Source organism: Cyanistes caeruleus, chromosome 6, assembly GCF_971803275.1.
Source record: "Cyanistes caeruleus chromosome 6, bCyaCae1.hap1.1, whole genome shotgun sequence".
NCBI lineage: Eukaryota > Metazoa > Chordata > Aves > Passeriformes > Paridae > Cyanistes > Cyanistes caeruleus.
In genome coordinates, this window is record NC_141706.1 from 64,919,685 (window position 1) to 64,947,309 (window position 27,625).

General features: G+C 44.1%; 1 long non-coding RNA gene across 1 annotated transcript in view; it reads right to left on the reverse strand.

Moving 5' to 3' along the window:
• Nucleotides 1-15,466, reverse strand: part of LOC147652781 (uncharacterized) — a 35,253-nt gene extending 19,787 nt beyond the window's left edge. The window contains exon 1 of the long non-coding RNA XR_015287833.1: nt 15,259-15,466. This is a non-coding gene — a long non-coding RNA (uncharacterized LOC147652781). The remainder of the gene's footprint in view (nt 1-15,258) is intronic.
• Nucleotides 15,467-27,625: the final 12,159 nt, after the last annotated feature.

Here is a 27,625-nt window from a genome sequence, read left to right on the forward strand (position 1 = left end):
TAAGCTGCTGAACTCATTGCCAAAGAAAGTTTTAGGTGCCAGAATTTTAAATCATAAAGCTCCTAAACCAATCAATGGAATAAAAATCCATCCCAGCCCAATAAACATGAAGACTCTGTCTTGGGAAGTCTCTGAGATGCAGATGTCTGGAAAATGGAACAAAATACAGGGGAATTTTCACTGTCTGCCCTGCCCTTATGATCTGCAGCCATTACCAGCAACAAAATGTTGGGAAAAACTGGGATTTTTTTAGTTGTCTCCAGGACTGCTTCTAGGACACTTGTAGGGTGTTAAGGTGCTCCAAAGTGTAAAAAAGCATGTCCAGGATGGTGCCACAGGCACTCCAAGGGACTGGAAGGAGCTTTGCATGGCCTGTGCACAGCAGAGAGGGAGAAGACAAAGCTCATTCTGTCAGTGACTGATGGGGATCGTGCTTTGGACAATCTGAAGTATGGCCAGGGAGTGAACTGCACTTATGTCGTGTTTTGGCTCCCTGCACCTCTCCAAGGCAGGTGGCTGGCATCCACCAAGGTTTGTCTCTGCTCAGTGATGAAATGGCCAGCACAATGATTTGGAGGTAGTCGTGTGTGGACTGGGAGTCCCTTCCCATTATTTCCCAGGATGGAAATCTTAAAAGCCAAATCACAGTCAGACAAGAAAATCCCAAACAAGTTTCTGTGTCAGTACAAAGAAATCCCCCTGCTTACTGCCTGGCCTCTTTCACTGACTGTCAAAACATAATTTTGAGGATATTCAGGGACTTTGGAGGATGAAATAGTGGAGTTGCATGGCTTGACCCCACAGAGTTCTTCACATCACAGCATTAACACCAAATTCACCAAGTCACAGCTTTCAGGTGTCCTTGACTGCAAGTGCTTTCTGCACAAGCAGGTAAAATATCTGTGCTATGTTAAAAATCAGAAGCCAACCCTCATCTTCCTTTCTCACAGCCTCTCAAATCTTTCTTCCTTGGATAAGGAAGTCTAGCTCAAAGATTATAGAATCACAGAATGGCTTGAGTTGGAAGGGAACATAAGGAACATCCAGTTACCCAGCAGGGACATCTTCCACTATCCCAGGCTTCTCCAAGCCCCATCCAACCTGGCCTTGGACGCTGCCAGGGATGGGGCAAAAACAGCTTCTCTGGGCAACCAAGATAAACATTGATCCTTCTCTTTGTGTTTCTGCTCCTGCTTCCTCCTGTCTCCACATGAAGTCCTGGTAGATGCCTCACCCCACTTTATTCATGGCAAAACTCCCCTTGATTTCCCAGGCTTTGGGTTCAGGCCCCACAAAGCAATGGGCTGTTAACAGAGACCCTTATCCAAGCAGGGCACCAGCCTTGTGGCCACGGATCTGGGCTCAGATGGCATTTCAGGTGTTGTGAGGAGGCAAGGCAGAAAAGCAGACTTGGATCTAGCCAGAGCTTAGTTCATTTCCGGCTTTATCGATATTTAACCAGACTTGGACGGGGCCCAGGAGGGAGCTGGCAGCCAGTTCAGAGCATGGAGCACAGGTGTGATGTACTCCTGCCAGTTTGCCTTGCTCCCAAGATGGGCAGCTGTGCTCTGCTGTGCTGGATGAGGCTTCCAAGCAGCCTTCCAGGGTAGCCCAAGGTAGGGCCTGCATCCGTAGATTAGCCTTGGAATGGGCAGGGACAAAGATAACCACGGGAAGGTTCTGGACAAATGAGATCTTGGAGAAATGAGATCTCCTGTGTGGACCAGAATGAAAGAGCAATTCCAGACATTGCTGCTGTTGGGGTATCCAGGAGAGGGGCTGCACCCGCTCACAAACCACTTGGAGAGAAAAGGATGGGAGCCTTTTGATAGAGGGAGCAGGCGCTGTGTTCCAATCCTTCAAGACTGTCTCCCTCTGCCAAGCACCAGGGCTTCTGCCTGCTCTGGATTGACCCTCAGCCAAATGGCAGAGATCCACAGCTCTGCCTCAGCCAGCATTTGGGAGAGGGGGGAATGGCACAGCCAGGCAGGGGGAACTGAGGCACAGAGCTGGGGCAGCGGGTGGGGCCGTGGCACAGAGAGCTCCGCAGCCCCTCTGCAGGGAATTCACACATCTTTGGAGGAATAGAAATGGCAAGAGAGAGTCTGGAGGGACGGGAGGAGCTGGGAAGGGATGAGGTTCTGGTCCAGCTTCTGACAGAATGGAGGGGTTGAGGCCCCTTGAGCTTCACTCCAGATGTCTGTGCATGCACTGACACCAAGATAAAAATCTCCATGAAACTCAATTAATTAAGAGTAATAATTTTCAAGAGATTTTGGTAGTTGAAAAACCCAAGGACTGGTGCTGATGAAATGTGTTTTTCCTATTTTTCACCTACCCTGAAACTTTCCTGAAATTATTTCACAGCAGAGTTACAGTTTTCTATAAAAAAGAAAAATAACATTTTCAAGAATGAGATTTTTTGCCTTGTTGTGAGGACCAGCAGAGGGAAGAGAGGGTCTGTCAGCCCATGGGACACAGGCTGATATTTCCCAATTACTCACATTTTCTTCCAGTGGTGAAGGCTACTTTCAAGTGGGAAGAGAACATTATAAAGTCCAACATGTTGTAAATGGGATTTTGTGAAAAGCCTTGTAAGAGAATGGAAGTAAAAAAATATAATAAAATGAAATGAAATGAAATGAAATGAAATGAAATAAAATTAAATAAAATATAAAATAAAATAGAATAAAATAAAATAGAATAAAATAAAATAAAATAAAATAAAATAAAATAAAATAAAATAAAATAAAATAAAATAAAATAAAATAAAATAAAATAAAATAAAATAAAATAAAATAAAATAAAATAAAATAAAATAAAATAATAAAATGGTCCTGCAAATGTGTTGGGTCAATACCAAAGACAAATACAGACTGGGCAGAGAAGGGATTGAGAACAGCCTTGACACAACCTGGCCATGTGGAAAAGAGAAGGCTCCAGGAAGACCTTAGAGTGCCTTCCAATACCTAAAGGGGCGCCACAAGAGCTGGAGAGAGACTTTTGACCAGGGCCTGGAGTGACAGGACATGGGGGAATGGCCTCCTACTGCCAGAGGGCAGGGTTAGATGGGATATTGGGAAAGAATTCTTCCCTGTGAGGATGGGCAGGCCCTGGCACAGGGTGCCCAGAGCAGCTGTGGCTGCCCCTGGATCCCTGGAAGTGTCCCAGGTCAGGTTGGATGGGGCTTGGAGCACCCTGGGATAGTGGAAGGTGTCCCTGCCCATGGCAGGGAGTGGAATGAGATGATGTTTAAGGCTCCTCCCAACTCAAACCATTCTGTGATTCCATGAAAAGAAAAAAACCCAACCTGCTCAAAGAGATTTTCTGAGTTAGGTAATGGACTGCTGCACAAATTGGTGCCTGGAACATCATCCTTCCCTTATTTCAGGAATAACCCCCTCCTTAAACCTCTCATATCCCTTCCTGCTGACCCCCATGCAGCAGCTCCCACCACTGCTCTGCCACGTCACTCCTGCCAGCAGAGCCCCAGCTCTGGTGGCTGCAATGACAGCACTGCAGAGCAGAGGGCTGTGATGAAGGCTGGCCGCTCAGCAGCCTCCCTCATCCAAGGGAACTCCAGGAGTTTCAGCTTGATTGGATTTCATCACCTTGGGTCACACACAGGATTGTGTCACAGGTGTCAATGGAAAAGCTTTAAAACAGAGAAAGAAGCATAATACAGCTCAATCCCTGACTGAATCTCAGCCCCAGAGCTGCCAAGAGAAGACACCTTCTGCACAATAAAAATCTCACTGTGTTCCAGGCAGAGGGGATGCAATACAGGAGCCTGAAGAATGGGTGTGTGCAGGGGGGAGAGAAATAATTTAGAAATGCCTGCAGCAATATCTGAATTAAAGCCCTACCCTGCAAGTCACTGTTTTAAAGATAAAGAAACTACTCACAAATATAAAGTTCCAGACCTGGGCACATCTGGCATAGGGGCAGGGTAATAAAGAAATGGCCCATTAAGGAATGAAATGCTTGTTTAGCATCGACCAGGCCTCCTGCTTTATCTCAGGGCTTATCAAAATAATTGCTTGGTAGCATACTAAACAAATATCAGTGTGCATTCCACCGTAGGTCCAGGGGAATGAAAGGAACAGGTTTCAATTTTTAAACATAACATTACATCCTCAGCCTGTAGTCAACAGAGGCCATGAGCCAGCAACACTGGTAGGTCTTCAAACTACAAGATTCAAGAGTTCAGAGAGGTCCACATTTATATTTTAGGGGTTCTTGTACTCTGTTATCCTCACAGAACTGACCAGGCTGAGAAAATAATGTCTAGATTCATTTAAAACCATTTAAAACCAGTTTCCCTCCATCCACCAGCCAAAACTGGCTTGCTCCTGACTTAACTTTCAAAGATAATCAGCAAATTTCAAAATCCTTGGTGAGGTTTGCACAAAGACTTTTAGAAGGCCTTATTTTGAACCTGTCAAAGGCAAGGAAACACTGAGAAAATCCTTTTCAGAGGTAGATGGAAGTTGATTTAGCTGTGAGGAACAAATAGGCACACACACTTACACAGATTGTCAAGGTATAAAATATCCTCCCAGCAAGTCCAAAACACTTTCTCCTGCTCTGTGCAAAAGAGGAGAAGATCCAACCAGCCATTCCTGCTACACAGAAATTCTGCAGGCATCTGCTCAGGCTTTAAAAAACATCACTCCCTTGGTTTTATCTTTTCCTCCTTATGCTGAAGTCCCATCCCACTGCTCTGCTGCAGTGGGTCACTGCAGCAGCTCTGTCTGCCTGCAGGCCTGCCCATCTGCCTTTGAGAATCTAGACTTGATCACAAATGTATTTTTAATGCATTGGTGAAAGCGTTTACTTAATATTATCTCATTTCCCCTCGGGGAATTTTCAATTAAACAAACACATAATAATTATTTCCTTTAATTACTCATCTCTGCTTACCTGGAGCTAGGGCACCTTTGCCCTGTTACACATCTGAGAGCTGTCAGATTGATTCATTAGTATTTATTTGTTTCCTATTTCCAGACATAGAGAGGTACCACGGGCATTTTAGGAAATGCTGCAGGTGTCAAAGGGAATTTTTTCCTCTTGGTGAGGACAGCTGAGTTCCTGTGCAGTGTTTGGGAGCTTTTCCCAATTCTAGGTGCAGCAGTTGTGGTGAATCACCAAGATTTAAAGGTGAGACCTTATCTTCAAGGCTTTCCCTCATTGTTCCACCCTTCTCAAATATTAAACACTATGGGAGATATGGATAAGGTTGATTTTTACAGTTTTACTCCCCCAAATAACCCCTTAGCAATGCCCACTCCCACCTATCCTACTTGGGGTCCCTGCTGAGCCTACCTCAAGCAAAGGGATGGGAGAAGGAATTTCTCCTCCAGCCCTGTCCTAACACCACCAAAGTTCTGGGGTTTTTATCCATCTCCACATCCCCACAAAACTCCCCACAGCTCCTGAAACCTGCTGATTTCCTTGGGGAGCAGCACACAGACAGTCAGCTGGGATGCAAACAAGAAAGGTCTGGAAAATAAATCCTATGGCCAATATACTAAATTATTTTTAATGAAACCATGAACTTCAGGCTGGATCTGCCACTCCCAGCCTTATCCACTGCCCCTTCAAGCCTCACCAGGTCTCATCTGCCCTTTTCTTTCCAAACTCCCACCCAGACCCTGTTATGCTCCTCTTGTAAAATTGTGTATTGATGCCCCAAGGAGGAGGGCAAATCAAATCAATCTCCCTTACACTGCTGAGCAGCCTCAAGCACTGGGAAAGACTCTGTGACTTTTACTTCCCACAGAATCCCCTCAGCAGGAAGGAATCCAGGTTGAGTCGTTTGTTCTTTAAAGCTGAGTTCAGAACCTGAGTGTGATGCAGCCATGGAGAAAGAGCTTTCTTGTACTAAAGGAAGCAGAAAACAATATAAATCTAAATATTGCCAGCCCTTCAATCACATCCTAAAATACCCTAGCAAATGCAGCGCTGAAATAAATTTTCTGAGGCACTAAAATGACCTGATGAAAGAATCTTAATGTCACCACAGGACAAAAAGCACCTTCCCACATCAATATATCTAGGGAAATTCTGTCAGAAATCAGTTTTAACCGAAGAAGTGGAAGTTTCCTTTACAATGATCACAAATAACTTTTTTGAAACAATCCCCCCACCAAAAAGGGTCAAAATGCCTCTGCAGAAAATTGGGTGAAGTCTAGGTTTGTTTGGGTTTTTGGGTTTTTTTTTTTTTGTAAAGTCATTTGAGTGTCTCCTCTTTGAAACAACAGCATCAGCCTTCATTAAACAAGGTTCCCAAAACTGTTTTCCAGTTGAAGAAATGTCATGCAAATCTATGTGAACAGAAAATCCTGGCAGGCAACAGGAAAGATGAGCATCATCTGCAACAACCAGCCCTCCCATCCCAGGTGCTCTTCAGGAATAACAAAAGGTGCCACAAACAGAACATTCTGAAGGTTTTACAAATAAACTTTCAGTAAACATGACTGAAGGGCTCACATGAGTGAGGCCACTCATGTCACAGGCATTTGCAAGATCAGAGCTTACAGAACCAGGACACAGGGGGAGTTAGAAGATAATTATCCAAAGAGACCTACAATAAATATCTGTGGGCCAAACAGCACCATATGCACTGTATATTGATTTGGTAGTAAAGGGATTACTTGAGTGGTAGTGTCTATCCTGTATATTATTCAAATACAACAGATGGGAAATTGGCATGCCATGTAAAATACAAAATTCAATATTCACCCAAGTGGGCTGATAAATTATCATAAACCATTTATGAATATCCCTCAACCATGAAGCCTAATAATAAAATAAAATTAAAAAATGCAACTCTCAGCCCAGTTCTATCAAACGGCAGAGACGGAGGCGTGTGCTGGAATAAGGGCCCTGTTCTGTCACCCAGACTGAGCCAAGGCTGCCTCTTCTTCTGCACATGGTCCCACCAGGCCCAGGAGAAGGTCCATCACTACCAATGATAAAAGGAAGAGTCCTTGATCCCATCCTGAAGAGGAACGTCCTCGTGAGAGAGGCTGGCATTGAACTGGGAGGTTTAAAAGAAATAAAGCAGGAAATAAAGAGGAGCAATTTTCATCCGCAGCCTTTCGTGAGCAGTGAGTAAACCAGGCAAACCAGAGCTGTTGGGTTGAATGGGAACAGGAAGAAGATTCTGTAGGCCTGGACAAAGACATCAGCATAATGAAAGCACCATGACTACAGGATTCATGCAGAATATTTTCCCTAAGGCAGCCAATACAGCATGGTGCTCTCTGATCACCCCTCAGCCTGCTGAAAAGGCTGCTGAACAGAGACTTCAAAAAACAAATCTCTAGCAGGGGATGGCATCTTCAGCCTTCTCTCCAAGCAGATTCTTTTTGACAGCGGTAACCAGGTGGGCAATGACAGACACTGAGGTGTTTGGACATTGGCTGTATTTTGAATATCGAGACCAAAAGCCTCCAGCCCCCAGTGACCTACTGGGCTCTCCACATTCCTACAGAGAAGGGCCATTGAAACCAGTGGTTGCCTACTTTGAACCCCAGGAGCATGAATCATACAGAAATTAAGAATTCAGGGCAAGAAAAATATTTGGAAGCCCAAAGGAAGTTGTCTTCTGATCAAAGAAAACTTTTATCCTGGCTGTGTGGGGGTAAAATTCACGAGGACAAGTTTAAAACTGGGGACAACGATGGGGAGAGAAGGGAGGCTTGAGCATTGCATCTTCAAGAATCGACCTCAGCTACTCTGGCTGGAAAACAGGGGTAAACAATCTCTACCCAGAGGGCAGAATTCAGCAGTGTCCTAATGAGCAATTTCTGTCTCACAGAGGACAGCTCACACCGCGTCTTAAGTGGGCAGCCCAACTGATATGTGAAAATTAGGAATATCCTCTGTCTTCCTTCTGTTAGTTTAGATGCCTGATAGACTCTTTTGTCTAGACTGAGTTATTGCCTGTTCCTGATAAACCTATCTGTAAGCTGTTAAGAGTATTGACAGGAAGTTAGCCAACATGGCACCATCTGGACCAGTCTAGCCAGTCCCCACAACCATGGCTAAAGATGACCCTGCCTCAGGGTTATTAATCAGAAAAGGAAAAATTACACCCCCTCCAGACACACATTTCCACTACTAAATCATTCTAGAAATAATAATAATAATAATAATAATAATAATAATAATAATAATAATAATGAAGCTGAAGATTTCTAAAGGTCTCGTTCTCTAGAAAACAAGACCTTTGGAAATGCTGAATGTTTGTTCTGCACTATGCATAGTTGTATCCAAAAAAAGGTATCTAGATTAAAAAAAAAAGAAATAAAACCAAAGCTTATTGTGAGTAGTTCTGGACTAGAAAAAAAAATTAAAGGCTTGCTTTCACCCATAGACAAGATTTTCAGAATGAAGCGGAAATAATTCAGGAGGAATTTATAGTAAGGGGATTAATCCTTGAACGACACACAAAAATAAATTACCTGATTTTTTATTTTTTTTTTTTAGTATTTCTTATCATCCAGCAGCCTCATTCTGCTTTCTCCTTGAAAGAAATGCCACCTGTTAGATCACCAAAATATGGATTTATCTCTTGGTCTTTGGAAAAGACAAATCCACTTGGTTTTGCTCTTCAGAGATCAATTCAGTGTTGTCTCTTTGCACTTAACTCTGGTCTGTCTGTAAACTGGAACATCTAAAAAGTATCACACTTAAATGAATAACATTCCTCTGCTAAAATCACTGCAATCCTATGGTATAAATGCTTCTGCTATTAAATTCCAAGAATTTAGGGGATGACAAGGCTGGAATTACCTCCCTGGTTTCATCACTGACCTGCTCTGTTAGCCAGGACACTTCTCTTAGGTTTTATATCTAATTCTCTGCATTTTGCCTGCTTTGCCTTTAGAGATGACACAGTCCTTGAGAATCTCTGAGCCCCAGGTTCCACTGGGGCCAAAAATCCCTGTCCATAAGATAATCAGCAACTGCACATTTCATTATAGGAGTGTGTGCTCACTCCTTCAGCAGAGAGACAAGCGAAAGGTGCAGGTGCCCTTCCATTGCTGGGCAAGAGGAAACAGGCAAAGAGACATCCAGAGTCACCTCTTGAATCCATCCCCCGTGATAACAGTGCTGGCCAGGGCTGTGATTCAGAGCATTTTACTCCAATCCTTAACAGACACAAAGAGACATCACAGCAACTTCTCACGATGATCAGCCTTGGGGGGGGGGAAATCTGATTCGTGCCTACAAAACATTTTCTCTAGCAATCACATAAAGCAATTATTTAGGATTTCATCCTTTTCAAGCCATCTCTTTCCTCCTTCCACTTTTCTTCTTTGCCCAGCACACGAGAATCACCAGATTATCAACACAGAACACCACCAGAGACCCTCTTAAATCCATGGTAAATGAGTGTCCTGACTTTCAAGACCCTGCAGCTGTCCCTGCTGATCCTGCTTAGTCTAAGGCAAAGACCTCTGTGAAGCTCCTCTGCTCCCCTTTTAAACACTGGCTTGAACTTTGGGACCTTTGAGCCATGGGCTGGGTGTTTGTCTTTGTTTGGCACTGGAGCTGCAGAGCAGAGTAGCTGCTGGCACTCTCAGTTTTGTATCCTGTGCCCATGAGAAGGGGAACCTGGCCCATTCTCCATCCTTTCTGAGGTGGGGGAACACCATCCCATTTGGGATACCATTCTTTGGCCACTGCTTCTCCTACCATCTTATTTTTTTTAAAACAAGGATTTCAGGCTGTGAACTTCCACAATCTCAGTTGCCATGCAAACTGGGTCCTTCTCATCCTCCCAAGAATAGAAACTTCCACCTGTAGCATTCAATTAGCTTTCAGATGCCTGATCACATCAACACAGGCTTTTCTCACGTCCCCCATTATTTTAACATTTGCTTTCCACGTGACAAGCAACACCACTTTCGTAGCTCTGTAGGCTCTTGCAACCCAAAGTAGCAGGGCACTAATGTGCCATTACTATAATTAAGAAATACAGGACGATTCAGTGGCAAAAAAGAGAGGAAAAAAAAAAACAACAACCAACCAGACAGAAAGACAGAGAAGCCCCCTGCAACATAATTGGTCACTGCTATGAATCTTTACTCAGGGGACAGATAGCACGACCAGAGGTAATAGCTTACACACGTATTCTTGAGCTGTGCAATAGATGGAAAAGTGTCCCAGATGGATTGGGCAGGGGCTTAGTTCCGGGATTATGATGAGACAGTGGGTAATTATTGAGTGGCATTGCCTCAGCGCTGATTATATCTGCAAGCTTGTTCCTTTCCTTCAGAGGAAAGCATTGATAAAGATAAACCATGCTGCTCTATGTCCTTCATGTAGCACAAAACAACACATTTCAATCTAACAGGATCAGGTCTCCACTTTGATCACAATCTGTTACCTAGATGTCTTTGCAAATTAATCAGCCCTGCTTGTTTAGCTCCAGTCAGTTTGTACTGCTAAATTAATAAATGTACTAGGAGCAACAGAATACATAATTAAATTCTACAGTTTAATCTCCACATAATAATTTTGACCTTAGTCTGGGGCCTCTGTTATAGCCAGCAACACATTGAATAGAGGCAGACCTTGCAATGCAGCTTACACTAACAATCTACCTTGAATGATTATGCAGGGGCACCGCAATCAAGAGCTACTAAAATCAGAGAAAATTAGGAAAACAAAATTGTGGCCACAGCTTCTGCCTATAGAAAACAAAATCCACCACAAGGGCACACCTCCATCAAAAATTAGAGAAAAGTGCTTTGCCTTGGTTCAGTTAAACAGGAACATTTTTTATTTCCAGTATCTGCATCAAATGCAACCCAGAAGAGCAGGGGATGGCTTATGTTCTTCCCAGAAGCACTTCCTAGCTTTTGGGAGAAGTGCAGGTCGTGCCATTGGAAGGGTTTTCTGTGCTGGCCTTGTCAAAGGCAACACCATTGATTTATCATAGCTGTTCAATATATCTGTATTTAGTGAATGCCTCTCTCCCATATTATGTACCATTTATATTTAAAACTGTTCTCTTCCCACTAGTGGGAATTCAGGAACTGTTCCATGCATTTTCCACATCTGCACCAGCTGTAAAATACCCAAAAAAGATCAGAGATGTCAGAGATTGTTTCAGTAACAGAGAGAAATACCTGATGAACGCTCTGCTCACAGACCTCCGTGAGGAAGGGGCAGGGGGGCCAAGGGAGCTTCACCTTCAACTTGCAGTCTGCAAAGGTTGTGCTCTAAGAGACTCACAAAATAACCCCTAAAAAGGGAACTATAGGCTAAGTGTCAGTGTTTAAGGCTCTGCATCCCCACCTCACCTTCAGGGACATCCATAATCACTGACTGAGCAGATCCATCCACCCCTGCCTTCCCTATGGACACGGTGGTTCATGGGGATGTGTTCAGCCACACCACTGACAACCAGCACAGCCAGACAGACATCCTCATACCTGGCTCATCTGAGAGCTCAGGACCTTGTCATGAGGTTTCTGACCTCCCCAAAATTGTGTCTTGCTCATGTACAAGGAAGTACAGACCTACAAAGAAAATGTGGATCAGAATTCCCACTGTGTGGCACAAATACTGTTTTATATCTTTACATTCTCATGCTTTGCAGTGAGTGTTGTTTTCTGGCTGCTACATCTTCAACATCAGAGGCTCTAACATAAAAAGACAGAGGTGAAAAATCAGAAAATGCTAAAGCTTTGTTCAAAACCAGCCAAAATCAGTGAGATCCATTGGTTTTGACTGGTTGTTTTGGGGCCAGCAGACAGGTGTCTCCAAACTGGAGACACCAACAACCTAATGGATCAGTAGAACTTGTTCCTGTGGTACAGAACCCTGTTGTGAATAATTAACTGAAACATTTGTTTTAAAAAACAGCACATTGAAGAAATAAAATGAGACCAATGAGGAAAATATCTGGTAGTAATGGTTATTATGCATTTCCTTTAGAATATTTTTAATTAAAAGCCAGCTAGCTGCCTTAATGCTTTGTGATTCGAGATGGCATGAGGAGCTTAAAAAACAGTTTGGCAGACAACATTTAACAGACCTCATGAGCAGTAAAACATCTGATGGAGCTTGGACTCTGTCTAAGACCTTGACTGTGGTAGCTGGCACTAGAATCCTTCAAAGAATTGAAGGTAAATAGTGCTATTATTTATGCAACTGTAAACAAATTCTGTCCTATAGGTCCAAGTGTTTGCAATACACAGAGATTTAAGAATAATTTAGAGTGATCAAACTCTCAAACTCTCTGCAATTACTGGCATAGGACAGCACAGAATTAGAGCTGGCAGTGGATGCTCCTCTTGGGAAAGTTCTCTCCTGTAAGCTCTGTAAAGTCTCTGTGCATTCACAGTAACAAAACTGGCCAGAGATGATGCTTTACAGGAACATATTTTGACTCAAAATTTATGGTGCAAATCTGTTTAGTATTTAGCTCACTGCCCTGCTCCAGAGCATACCAAGGTTTAGATGTGGCTCACTGAAGAATGGGGTAAAGGGGTGTACTGGAAACTGGTTGGGTCAGATAAAGTTTCTAGAAGTTCCCAGCCTGTAAGAATATCTTGGTCTAATGGGAAGCAAGTATAAGGGGTAGACTCATAAAATGAATCACAAAATCATAGAATCTTTTAGGTTGGAAAAGCCCTCCAAGATCACCAAGTCCAACCACTCCCCAGCACTGCCAAGGCCACCACTAACCCATGTCCCCAGGTGCCATAACCACATCTTTTAAATCCTCCCAGCAATGATGATTCCACCACAGCCCTGGGCAGTCTGTGCCAGTGTTTGCCAGTGCTTTTGGTGAAGAAATATTTTCTAATCTCCAGTGTAAACTTCCCCTGGCACAGCTTGGCTGTTCCTTCTAGCAAAAAAAAGAGAAATCGCAATGCATGAGAAATGGCAACAAAACCTGCTGAAAGGTAACAGGAAAACAGACAAAACCACTGTTCCTAAGCACATAGGACAAAGATTGACCCTTCTGAATAAGACTAAGGGAACAATCCACCAGCCCTGCAGCTCTTGTTAAAATTTTGGATAGATGGATGCATTGGAGTGAGTTACGGCCTAGTGCAACAGGCCTCATGAGCAAACAGAGATATCCAAAATGGAGATGCCTCTCTTCGAGCTATTTATCTGTGTCTCCTGTCAATAAATGGAGTGAGAGAGGAAGAGAGAGAGAGGCACTTCTACAATCTGATCCTTCTGATGTCCACTTAGTCACCTAAGCTTAGACAATTTCTGTGTCTCAATCCTGGTTTGTCGCCTGTCAGATCCACCCTGTTCCTTGTGGCAGCTCTCACAGGCCACTGTCCCCAGGTGCTGCATGCCAGGGAGGTGACAGAACCACAGAATCACACTGAATCAGTTGGGTTGGAAAAGAGCTCTGAGATGATCGAGTTCAACCTATGACTGAGCACCAGTTTTGTCAACCAGACCGTGGCACTCAGGGCCATGTCCAGCCTTTCCTTAAACACCTCCAGGAATGGGGATTTTACTGCCTCCTTGGGCAGCCTATTCCAATGTCTGATCACTCTTTCTGTGAAGAATTTCTCCCTAATATTCAATCTAACCCTCCTCTGGAACATATTAGGACCGTGTCCTCTCGTCCTGCTGCTTGTTCCCTGGGACCAGAGCCTGACCCCCCCTGGCTGCACCCAGGGAGCTGTGGAGAGCCAGAAGGTCCCCCCTGAGCCTCTTTTTTTCTCCAGGCTGAGCCATTACTGGTGCTCCAGACCCTTCTCCAGCTCCATTCCCTTCTCTGGACACGCTCCAGCCCCTCAATGTCCTTCCTGAACTGAGTGGCCCAGAGCAGGACACATCACCTGAGGTGTGGCCTCAGCACCCCCCGGCACAGGGGAAGGATCACTTCCCTGGTCCTGCTGCCACATCATTCCTGACTTGAAGATGAAGCACTGAAATCTGATGACTCCATACCTGGAGCACTGAATTGCTCCTCTGCACAGGGACCTATTGGTGGTAAATTTGTGTGGTGGCTCCTCCATCTCTGGCCACACAGCCTGATCAGCACACAACTCTCAAAACATTGCTTCCTGCACTCTGTGCTTCTCCTGTGCTCATCAAGGCTGGATATTGGCATGATAAATGAGGCAAAAAAAAAATATTGTACTGAATTAACATGGTTTACAGCCCTTCATAGCACAGAAAAGCATAAATCCCCCTAAAACAGCCATGTCTCAGATCTTGTCACATAATCAAATGCAGTATTTAGCACAATTGTGTCGTTTTTCATGTGTGCTCTATGTAAAGTGACACAAACCACCTTCCTACATACACTGTGCACATGCAATAGTCACAGAGACAGGAAATAGCCAGAGAATATTCTGAGTTGGAAGGGAGCCACAAGGATCATCATTTATCTTATTTATTTAAACAACATAATCTATTATAGAAGGGTGACCAGAGCTCTGTTTTAAAGCCTCATTTTAAACATCTATAAAAGCAGCACCCATGCAGTTAATTTATTTATAGCTTACAGTTTATATTAGCAATTATTACTAAGCAGAAGCAAAGCACATTCAGTTTAAATGTTTACATTTTTTAAGAAAGGGAGAAAAAATGAAAAAACAGAATTAAGAAGAAAATTTAGTATTCTTAAAGAATAAATAAACTTCTAACACTGAAAGGACAATTCAAGCAATCAGTCCTGTTCACCATTTATATCAATTATAAACGTAAAGATCAACTAGAATATGGAAATCTCTGGAGGCCAGGGGTATTAAAAATATTATGCAGAATTGTCATGCACTATTCTTAAAAAATAAACTCCAAACCTGTGCGTAATGTGGGAGCAGATAAGCATTTGCAGTCAGGTTGTTGATCCAAAGAGAGTAATTAAAGAAGGTGAGGTCTAAACTTGTCAAAGTCATTTTGCCCTACTTTCCTATTTATAGGTTTCAAAATGGAAAAAGCCTTCAAAAGGATTTGCATCCTAGCTTCCCTCTGTAAGATCCTTCTGCAAGAGATTTGAGAATTAGCTGCTGTGCCTGCAGTATATTAAAATCTTTGACAGCCATCCACTTGGGGAATCCCTGGGAAAAAAAGAAACAACACACAAAAAAATAACCACCTCGTTTTGCTCCAAAAGATTCACAGTATCACTTGAAAGTGGAGAATAAATCACTGTTCTTCAGAATTGTTCTGAACTGAGGCTTTTCCATCCTGGGAGTTCCTGCAGAGGGAAGGGTGGGTGGAAGTGCAGCCTCCACACCTCGTCCTGCTGCTCACCTGGTCCAAAGGTGTCTCCTGCCCCTGGGCCGCTTCTTTCTCTCTCAGTTGGGTTGGATAAGGAATAGATCCAGTCATCTCTCCAATCTCAGCATCACAGAACCCCAGGATGGTTTGGGTTGGAAGGGACCCATCTCATTCCACCCCCTGCCATGGGCAGGGACCCCTTCCACGATCCCGGATTCCTCCAAGCCCCGTCCAACCTGCCCTGGAACACAGAATTGCTGTATAAAAACTAAAATATACAAGTTCCAAACATTTCCCACAGAAATTCACTTGAAAAGACAAGACACTATTTGGGCTCTGCTCTGTTAGAGACAAAATATTCTTTGGGTGAAATCCTCTTGACTTTTTCCTGCACCTGTAAATTTTAAACCCTCTTTAAACTCAAGGCTCTGCAAGACAATCTGGTGACATACCAGCAGTAATGTGTTGAAACATGCTGATAGAAATGTTTTACATGAGAAAGAAAACAAGTTTTTAACCTTGAAAGCCGAAAAAATTGACATTTTTTTGTCATTTAATATTTTTGACAAAACCAAGGAAAGTCCATCTTGAAAAAATTTTAAGTGCAATCCTGATTAAAAATCAAAAAAGATAAAAGGAACTACTTCAGTGAAAACTGTTCAACTGCTACCTTTTCAGCTATGAAAAACTTGCTTTAAATGGACACTTTAAACATTGAATTTTCCACTTACCAAAGAAAAAGAAGTTTTCTTTAAGCAGGTCTCCAGTGGATGAAGTCTGTGCTTTTTTAAAATTGACAACTGAGCCTGGCTTTGCCCTGTGACTTTGCAGCTAAGGGCAACTTCTGGCACCAGATATATTCTTATGTCTCATAGGCAAATGAGGAAATATTCAGTGGACAGGTGTGTGCTGTGAGGGACACCAAATTATCACAAAACATAACTTTTCCCTTCCACTTATCTCAGCTTCCTCGTGCCAGGCCATGAAAAGGCTGGGAGTTGTCAAACTAAAATGTCATAGCTCTGCAAGCAGATAAAGAGCACAGCTAAAGTGAGAAAAATTAAAATATTTTGGGCAAACCAAGGGAAAGAAAAGAAAAAAAAAAAAAAAAAGCTGACTCATTTTCTAAACTGTTCCAGTTATTTGGAAAATCAGTGAATGGTTTTGTTTCTCTCTTGTTCATTCACTCAGACTTCCCAGCCATCATGACAAAGTTTGAGTGTTTTTCATCACAAGGATTAAAGGTGAGCTGACATGGGCAGATGCTATAAAAGAAACTGCTTCTTCTACCTTGGCACTTCACAATCCTGAGAGACAAGCAATGCTTAAAGAAATGTGCTTTTTCTGCCCACAGTGATCCTCCTGGAGAGAACATCAGTGGAAAGTGTCATTTAGATAATTAAAAGTGAGAACTAGCAGAAACACTATCCAGAAACACACAAAAAACATAAAATTTGCCCAGGGGCCTCTTCTGTTATTCTGTTTGTGATTTTGTGGACTGGATTTTTAGCTGAGTAACACGATGCAAGTCCACCCACAACCAAGAGTAAGCTGGTTTGCAACAGCTGAACGTTTAGTCCAGCAGCTTTATGGCATTTTAAACTCCTCCTTTGAATTCTCCCATTTTTTTTTTTTTCCACTGCTATCACCCTTCCAAGAGAGCATTCATCCCACAACACCTTATCTACAAAGGGCTGTGCAGAAGATATGACCCTTGAATGTTGACTGGGATGGATTGGGAGGAAATCCATCCCAATGAATGAAACTGGTTTAGCTATTTTTTTTTTTCTTCTTCTTTTTAAATCATAGCCAAAATTATCTGAAAGGAAAAACCAATGTTTTAGAAACGGAAAACCCACTCTCTGCTATGTATTGATGCCTCTAACAGGAGATATCTCCTCAAATCCAGTCTCTCCAACCTGAGCTTTAAACGAGCCTTCAAATGACATCTCATTTGCTGCTTCTGCATGGCTCCCACCACGTCCTCTCCTGTTTGCAGAGGTGCAGAATTTGCAAGTGTGCCACATCCCCGAGATTTGGCCAATCAACACAGTGCTTTTTACACCAAAATACTGCAGGTACCCCGACTCAGGAGCCCAAGGCTCTGCAAGACAATCCAGTGACATACCAGTGGTAATTGTTCTGACAAGGACCCTCTGAGCAGTGTCACTGGAGGTGACAGTCACTGGCAGTCCCCAGCTTAGCTGCAAGGTCACCGGGGAAAGGCAGTTTCCACTAATGCTGTCAGGCACAGAAATTGTAGGAAAATCTTTCTGTTCCCGAGTGACCACCAGCCTGGAGGGCAAGAGATGCCAGGAGGAATGACAGATAAAACACGACACTAAAAAATGTCTGGTTTTCGTTCTAAAATGAAAAATTAAAAAAAAAAAAAAAAAGGAAATAATAAAGGAAATAATAAAGGAAAGAAAAAGGCAAAAAATAAGGAGAAAGGGGCTGTTTCTTTAGCATCTCTGGTAAACTGGCAAATGCCTGGCCTGGAGGGCCTCTGTAGAAGCAAGTGGGACATGCATGGAGACCCCTCCTCCATCCCCAAGCCCTGCCTTTGCCCCCCGAAGCCAAATTCAGAAGTCATGACCCCTTGCAAGTGAATAGGTGAGGGAAATGGCCAGTTCTGCTCCCAGGGAACTCAGCACAACCCCCTGCCCAGGGCACAGTGTTTCCCTTCTGTGGGCAGGCAGGAATTCGGGTCTGCCTCCCATCGCAGCAGCCCTATGGGTACCAATGCTAAAGAGACATTCATTTGGAAAGAGGATACTCTGCAAACTGATATGCAAATAAAAGCCATCAGCACTGAGATGCAGCAGGCAGGAATGAGGGCTCACACGCACATTGTGTGCTCTCCCAGTTCAGCATTTCCCTGACCTGACCTTCCCTGGAGGTACCACTTTGCCCAACAGGTGATGTTTGACTCGGTGGTCTCGAGGTGACAATGTGCCAGGAATGGGAAATTCATATCATTTGTATGCCTTTTCCTCTGCTATTCTGAGGGTTGAAAGGGCCACCATTTTAAATTTAATTTACAGGGTATACCGTCTATCTGTTGGAAACACGAGGAAGCAGACCTTGTCCTAGTATTTATCAGACACATGCCGCCCATCTGCTTGAGCTGGGTCGAGGAGGATTTGCTGTTAATCCTTCAGACCCATCTGCAGGGGGTTCAAAATGCTGACCAGAAAGCTAGACAAGATGAGGTTTATTTAATTAAAAAAACTGCTCCAGAGGTTACTGGAAATCACTCTGAAGAAGAAATAGCTTTTGATCATGTCACTTCTAGGCAAGGCAGGAGGGGAAGGGGGATGGGGGAGGCAGGCAGAGTTTTGCATCAAAACAACGCCACGGCGATTGGTAAATAAATAAAATGACACAGCTGCACCACATAAACCTGTCTCCATGAGGGGACATTTCTATCTACCTGTTACATCAAATGCAGGAAAAACTAAGCCCCCACTCCAGCTCGGGTGTTTCGCCACCACATTGTAGGGCTTGGCCTCTAATCTGGGCAAAGTATGAAAGGCAGAAATTGGGTTACTCGCGCACGCACACACCGAGCACACACACACACTCGCTAATCTGCAGGTTTGTTTGTGTGGAGCCGAAAAGGAGACACACACAACCTCGAAAACAACTCCAAAACCTTCAGCACTTTAAAGCCTGGCATTTCTTATTTGCCTGCTTTTGGGGAGAAGCACGAGTTTCTGAGGGAGGTGGTTAAACCTGAGCTTTATTGCTTTAACGTTTAATTGCTGCTTTTCGTAATCACTGTTCAAGATCCATTTATGTGGAAGTGAGAAACAATAAAATCCCATCTCCATTTGCTCTGCTGAAAATGGACATCTGTTAGTAACAATATTAATTCTAATGAAATATTATGTACACAACTGGTTTAATGCAGTGCTGCTGTTTGGGAGAAGTGGCTTTTCGTGGGAATAATCCTTGTTCTTCCAACTCCCGATTGTTATTTTACTGCAATATAATGCATAACAATTCTCAAAGTAGCTTGGACAGAGAATTTGCCCCTGCCTCTCCCAGGGCTCTGTTCCTAATCAAATTCCTGTACTAGGGGTTACACAATAATTTTCTTTTTGGTTTATGTTGTTTGGGGTTTTTTTCTTCCTAAACACAAACATCCTCAGAAAAAAAAAACAGAAAACAACAAAAACACAGAAGCAGAACAGAGCCAGGGAGAACAAGAGGCAGCAAATTGCAATATTCCTGACAACAAACTGTGAAACAGGGTCTGGCACTGCTGGTGCTGTACCCAGCACACCGGTGAAATACAGCTCCATCTAGGGACAAGGTACATGCAGAAGAGATGGCTTTTGGAAACCAGGACCGGGAACAATGGGGAGATCTCATTCTCCTGCAGAGTGGCAAGTAAAGATTCATGCTGCTTGGGATCAGATAGCAAGAATTGTGCTTTGTGGCTGAAGATAACCTCTGAGCAAAGTAACTTTATCTACAGCAAATTATTCCTTAGCTTCCCATTGCAGGATTTGCTTCACCTTAGTCTGAAGCTAGTGGTGCTGGCTACTATCAGATAGAGGGGTAGAGGGATGTCTGCTTTGATTTAATAGAGAAGTTCCCATGGAAAGTGCTTGGGCAAAGGAAGAAAATCTCATCCGAGGATTGTGGAGGGAGAAATTCACTGAATTTCTTTTATTATGACGGGTTAACCAACTATGCAGAGATTTGACCACACAGATATAAGGTCTCTGATGCTTAGCAGGCCAATGAAATGGATGTTCTCTCTCCTGGATATACTGCTTCAAGTTATCTGTGAGTCTTTTGTTCCTCTGAACCTCCCAATCCACATCTTTTTTATTGTAAACCGGGAATTTCCAGTAGTTGTTTGTTCTCAGTCATGTAAATGAGACATTAACCCTTCCTGACTGTCCATTCCTGAGCTCACAGCCCAGGGCTGTGTGGGATCTGACACCCAGCCCTGCCTGTCCTTGCTGCACAGATGAGACACCACTGCTCCTTTAATTCAATTTAGTATTTTTTTCCTTCCCACTACTTCATCCGTGGCAGCACTGACAGAAAGAATCATACAATTGGCTAGGAAAGACCTCCAAGATCTTTAGTCCAACCTTTGACCAAAACCTAAACCCACTAAACCACATTGCAAAGTGCCAAGTCCACTTGCTCTTTGAAGACTTCCAGAGATGGTGACTCCACCGCTTCCTTGGGGAGTCGGTTCCGAGGCTTAACCACTCATTCAGTGAAGAAATATTTCCTAATACCCAACCTGAACCTCCCCTTGGTGCAACTCGATGTCATTTCCCCTTGTACAAACCCTAAATGACTGCATTTAAAAAGCAGCAAAGCCCCATTTCCCACAGCAGAGACTTAAGCCACACACAGATCCTGTATTTACACATGCAGAGTGGAATTTGCACATGCAATTAAGTTGATTGACATTTTCTCACTGTGTAGATACTTCCATCAGCAAACATTTGGGCAAGCAATCAAGAGAGTTATATTTTTAAATGCCCACCCTGGCATGCAGAAGGAAATGTCCCAGCCAGGCAAGGAAGCAGCAAGGACATAACTTGGATGAGTTCATCTGAGTACTTAAAGCCACAGAAGCTTTTAGACTGGGAAAGCCCTCTGAGATCATCCAGTCATTAGCCCAGCACTGCCAAGGCCACCACTAACCCTGTCCCCAAGTGCCACATCCACAAGTTTTCTAAATCCCTCCAGGAATGGTGACTCCACCACTTTGCTGAAGGGCCTGTTCCAACGCTTGACCACCCTTTCAGTAAAGAAATTTTCCCTACTATCCAAACTAGACCTCCCCTGGCACAACTTCAAGCTATGTCTTCTTGTCCTGTGTTCCCTGGAGCAGAGTCTGACCTTCACATGGCTGCCCCTTCCTGTCAGGGAGTTGTGGAGAGAGAGAAGATCCCCCCTGAGCTCCTTTTCTCCGCTTGTCAACAAAGGTAATGAACAGGAAACCAGAGAGGAGGATGACAAAAGCCACTGGTTCTGGGAAAAGTGCCTACGAAGCGGTGTTAAAAGTGTCTCAGGAACAAACGAAGATCACCTGTGATGTCACTTTGGTCATAATTAGTTGGCAAAGAAAACAGCAAAGTCAAAATCACAGTGGTGCACCACAGCCCTCCTGTTAAGAGAGCGAGGCTATCGATCCCATCACTCATTTATTTAGGAGATAGAATTTTAAACGGGAATAAGAACAGAGTTACCATCAAATCAGCTGTCAGCTGGATGTCACCCTAGGCAATTAGCATGCTCCTAATGTGCTACAAATTTAAACCCAAATTATGTCCTCAGATGCCTGCGTTCAGCTCACACTGACTCTGCAGAACACAGTCTTTAGAGCATGGAAAGAACAGAAGATCTGCAGGGAGATAGTGCAGAGGTTTTGGACAAACGGCCCTGGCTGGGAGAAGAGGAATGGGAGAGGAGATCCACAGTGGATGCTGCCAACAGAGCAGAAAGTGAGAAAACCCCTTCCTGCAAGCAAGCCTGCAAATGTGCTGTGTTCCGCCCAAAGCAGCCCTGGGAATGGACTGTAAATACATTTGTAAGCACTACAGGTAGTTAGTTATTAATATTTCTGGGGCTGAACCTCGGCAGGTATAAGTCATCCAAATTCCACTGATTTCCTTGGTTCGTACCAGCTGTGGCTCCATCTCTGTGTTATTACAAAAGACAATAAATCTCTTCTTTGGGCCAAATTTAGTCCCAGCTATGTCTCTGTGACTGGATTAACTCCACTGAAACTAACAGGGAAAAGTCTGAGCTTGTGTGTGGGAAATGAGAACAGAACGTGGCTGCAGCATTTGTTAAAGCAGAAAAGAAACACCTTCACACATATATGTGAACATATTTATTGCATGTTGGGCTGACGGAACATTTTCTTTAGAATAAAGGGAAAACAAGCTGCTTTCCCTTCAGAAAATGAGATTTCACTCAAACCAAGACTCCCCATACAGGGAAAAAAATGTTTCCCAAAAATGAGTTCGGGGCGGAAAAGTGATGGTTCTTGTTTTGTTCTACATCTGCTCAAGCCAGCACACTGCATGCTGGAAGACTTGTAATTCCCTCAAGTAATCAGCTGCTGGAAGAAATAAGGGCATGTTATGGAAAACACAGTTTAACCAGTCATGGGATTTCCTGGGCTCACAGGAAACAGCTACCGCTCCTGCGAGCAAGAGGCTGCTCAGGCAGAGGCAAATGATGACCTGATTCAAACAAAAATATCTCATTTTAGCTCAAAATGTCAACACGAAACACTCTGACATTTGCAAATCAATTCTTTTCAGGAATTATCTGTTCCAATTTGAGATGAAAACAAATATGAAAATACCAGAATTTCCCATGGGGCGGAAATTCTATTTTTCAATGAGCAGTAGGAAGTATATCCACTGAGAGGTCATTTCTCTATTACGAAGCCACTGTTTTCTATGGCTGTGCCCAAATGCAAATAAAAAGACACTCAGGACTTGTCTCAAAGCTAGATGGCCACCTGGCTTCCTCAGTGCACCTGGAGATGCCACAAGGTCCTGACTCCCTGTTCCAGAGTACTCTCATGTGGATCATTTTTTTTGTAAAGCCAGCTGGAATTTTCCACGATGTAATTTTAGGCTGCTGCCTCTCATTCCTTCTAGGTGTGCCTCCAAGAACAGTCTGGCTCTGTCCCCTCTGTGACCACACTGAATGGAGGCAGGTTATGGATCCCTTCTCAGCTTCCTCTGGCCAAACAAACCCGGGGTTCCCAGGCTCTGTACCCCCACCCTGCAGGCTCCTGATCACCTCTGCTGTTGGGTCAAGGAGCCCCAAACCCTACACAGATCTCCACATTTACACAATGAGTAGCACAGGTGACAAGGGGTCTGGTGTTTGAACTTGCTCCCTGCACTTCTTTTCCTTGGCAGCACTGCCTGTGTTGTGATGGCTTTGATGGCATTTTCTAGCTCTTACCAGCACGTGGCCACACTCCTGCCTAGGATAACCCATTTCAGCTCTGTGGTCTTCAAAACGGAGCAGACAAAATGATTTACACCCAGTCTGGGCGAGTCTGGCTGAGCCCTGGGCAACTCCATCACCATTCGTGTTCAAACACATGAAGTTGTGATTGCAAATCATCTACCTGCCTATTCCAAGTAGCAAAACAACCAGTGACAGAACCAATGTTCCTGGGGAGAACAGCCCAGTTATGGAATTCATAAGTGGACAGCAGCGTGTGGAGCAGGAGATTGTGTGTGTTTGGCAGGGGGGTGGCAGATCCCAGAACAAGAGCAGAAAGTAATGGAAAAGCAAACAGTCAAGGAGAGCAATATGTAATTCCTTGCACCAAAGCACACAGCAGTCATGCTACAAAGCTGACTGCAAGGGAAATGCTAAATGCATTTTCAAGCAGCTTTTCATCATCTTTTAATGCAAAGTAAGAGCTGGAAACAAAAGAGGGAGGCCAGCTCTCTGCACACCTCCAGCCAGGGCTCCGTGGAGAAACTGTGGCATCGGGAAAAACAATCTCAAAGGCCAGGCCAGCAGAAAGTGCCCCACAGATCCAGTGTGAATAACAAGAACTACACGTGACTGCCTTCTCTTGAGACCCTGATCATGAGTCTAGGCACCTTTTCCCCCTCACACAAACCAGCCCACAGAAAACAGCTGCCCTGCATGGGGGTGCTTGCTCTTTTGGTCACCTCTAATACTGTGTTCCCATGGGAAGCTGTACCTTTCTTGCCAGAGGATAAATTCCTCAGTATCTTTGGTAGTCCCCTGCTTCCTCTGTCTTGCTGACAGGGGGTTGCACCTGACCAAGGGAGGGCTTTGCACCCCAGATAGCCATGGAAAGCCTTTCCCCACTTTATCTTTGGAACAGACTTTAAAATCCTCAGAGCAAGAAGCTCTTTCCCAGTTATTCATCCTATATTCACACCTTCTGCTCTCTTTCTGTTCCAAAATATTCAGCCTTTACCTTCCAGCCACACCAACCAGACACCTCTGGTTGCACCTTATTATCACAGCAATTACACACCTCGTGTCTCCAACTTCTTTAAATAGAACTGATTAATATTCAGACTTGGCAATCCCTTGATTAAACAAGACACCCACAAGGAAGCCACTACTAGAGACCAGTTGCCAAACTGGAAATTCCTTGTGGGGAAAAAAAAAAAAGAAAAAAAAAAAAAGAAAAAAAAAAGGAAAGAAAAAGAAAAGAAAAGAAAGAAAAGAAAGAGGAAAAACCCACAACAACCCAGCTCTTTCATCTGCTTCCTATGAAGTCTCAGCTGCGTCCGTGTCACTGTGCAGAAGGCAATAAGGGACGATGTCGACAGATGGGGAGCTGAGGACACAATTCACCCAGCCTTCAAGAAAGCTTACAGTCCCATACTATACATTAATCCACAAGGTCAGTAATGGGGAGGGGGGGAGACACTAACCCGTAAGCAGATAAGGAATTAAGATGGAGGTAGCAGACAAAGAGGGCACGTCTGCAGCGTTTAGCGCGGAGCACGGGGGATCTGCTGGAATGCCACGGGGGGCACTTCAGCCAACAGGGTCCCTGGCCAAAGGCACGAGGGGAAGAAAAGAGCAGAAGGAAAGAAAAGGTGCAGGAGACACTCATCCAAGTGACAGTCAGTGCTGAAGAGGGAGTAAATTAATCCAGGATGACACTGTCAGACTAGGATTAAGTAGCTCACCGGTGTCATTAGGTTGCATGCACATATAGATGAGCTAACGAAGATAGGGACAATGCTTACCCCAAATAATTGAGGACACAGGGAAAAAAGGGTCAGGGGAAGGTTATAAAAATAGATTAGGAAGCTTCCAGAGGAGGCTTTCAAGCCAGCTCTTTTCTCACTTGCTCCCTTGCTAAAATATCAATTTCTATTCTGCTGTTACCTATCTGTGTTCCTTGCCTTTCAAGCTCCTCTCCTTCTCCTTCAGCCTGTCCAAAATACCAAGTCCTTTCCCTGATTTACCACATGTTGGCCTGCTCTCCAAACACCACGTTGCCTCCCAGACCTCCGTGCACCCTTTGGAACTTCACTTCTCTCACCAGGGTCCAGCTGATGAGGGCACCATGCTGAGGAATGTTAACTCAATCATCATATGGTATCACAGGTGCAGAGCAGACACAAACCACTGTGCAGAGCTTTTTTAAACAGTTAAGAATTTTAGGATCATCACTGAGTTCAGCCTGCTAAATACTGAGCTCTGGCTCTCTCTTGCCTGCACCACTGACTTTCTGTGTGACCAGATGCATCACCTCGATTCTGCTGTTCAATTCCTCCTGCCCTCTCCCAGCCCCCTAACTGCTTCACCTAAAATTTTCCCGGGGAGTTCCTCTTGTTTTGGTGGTGTGACAAGCAGGGCACGGCCTCTCAGATGTGTTTTCAGGACTAACATCCAACAGCACCTTTGATAATAAAGAGTAGGGGTTCATTTTTCATCTTTGTCCTTCACACTGGTTGATGTTTTCAAATTTTAATTCTTTCTAGGTTTGAGGTACAGTTTACTGCAGAGGCACAGGAACTCTGGAGTGGGCACAGGGGAGGAGGTGGATGTGCATACTTGGAGATGGGAGAAGAAAGCAGCCTCAGGTTCCACCTCTGAGCCCTGGATAGCACTGACAATAAAAGAACACAGCCCTTTTATTATGTTGCTCCTTCCATAGGCTGTCCTGACACTGTATTTTCAGTTTCTTCCAGAGCTTGCCCATTCAGGGTACTCAGGGCTCTCTGCCAGCAAACTTTCACTCTCCCACACTGGAATAATGAAAGCTGAAGGCTGGTAATATTTACATCAATGAGAAACTGGGTTAAATCATGTTTGGTAAATTAAAAAATGATCAGTCTCACTCAGAGCTGGCGGTGAGATAAAACTTAACCATATATGACCCAAGCTGGAAAAATTAAAAAGAACCATTTTCCATCTAAGGCCTCTGGTTATGGCATCTCTGCCCAGAGCAGGGACATTCATCAAGAATGTGTGGCTTCTTTTGTTTCAGTTTTCCTTCCTCATGACTTGCAATTAGCATTTCTTAATGCAGCTCAGCTGAAGCCACCCCTAACAGAATCTAAAGTTGCTAACTACAATGTCATCGTGCACCATAACGAATGTTTGCCTAGAGATCAATAGGTGAGGCCAGTGTTAATTGTTAAATTAAACATAAACATTGTCAAAACATATCCCTCGTTATTCTTCCACCTGATGACATGAACCTGGAGATCCCTTGGTGACCTTATATTCAGGCTCTGTGACCTTCAGGTGGTTTGTATCAGGTCGTCTTTACCTTATGCAAACTTGGTGTTTTAATTGATCATTTTAGAAAACAGCAGATTGCAGAATTCCTGCTGTCTCAAAAGCGATTTCTTTAGGAAACACTCACTGAGGAGGGTAAAAACACCTACAAGGTACTTGGGAATATTTGTGGTGTACAGGGTGACCTGGAGTTAGATATGAGACTGTTTGGCTGCAGCCTTTCATCCATCCCTAACCTGCCTCAATTATCCACGGGACTCACCAGAGACAGGAAAGTGCTGCAGAGCAGAATGTTTCAGGTGACAATTTCCAGATGCTTTGCTGACTGGTGGGATTCTGCCCCTGCTGAAGCCACAGGAGGAGTTACAGCTCTGAGGACCTTGGATGATGCAGGAAGCATTTACTGGTGAACATAAAATTACTGTGCTCCAACACTGCACAAGCACACTGCTCTCAGTGACTAAGTTACATTCCTTGTAGCAGTGAACAGGAGCTGATTCCTGCCCTGCTCCACCTTCCTACTGTGCTGCTGCTTTCAGGTAATTAGAGCTTGCCAGAGGCTGCACAGAGCCTAAAATAATTACTCTGACACGCTTTATCTGTCATGTGCATCTTAGGGTGTTAAATTTTCTGTAGAATTCAGAGGGCTGTTCCAAGTCTGGACACTCTGGTTCTTTACACCAGAGGGAGCAAAACTGCACAGGGTTCCATGGGTTTATCAAACACCATCTTAAAACTGTTGAATTATTTTTGTCCCGCTCACACTGGCGGGGTCTGCTGCGGATCCCCTTCCCTCTGTCAGTAAAAAGCTTCCCTCCAACTTCCAGCCTTGATTTATTCAGAGCCAGTTCCTGCCTATTTGTTCTTGTGCCAGCATTTCAGCTTATATAGCTCTTATCCCTCCCTAGTGTTTACCCCCCCCTCGGTGCATTTCTGGAGAGCAGGCCTATCTCTTCCCAGCCTTCATGTTATTAGGCTGAACAAGCCCTGCTCTTTCAGCCTTCTTTCATAAAAATAGGTTCTCCATTTCCCCAGTCACCCCAGTAACCCTGCCAGTCTGAATCTTAAACATGGGCAACTACAACTGTCCCGCTTGGGTTTTACTCCGTGCCTCCTGCAGCAGCATTAACTCTGCCAC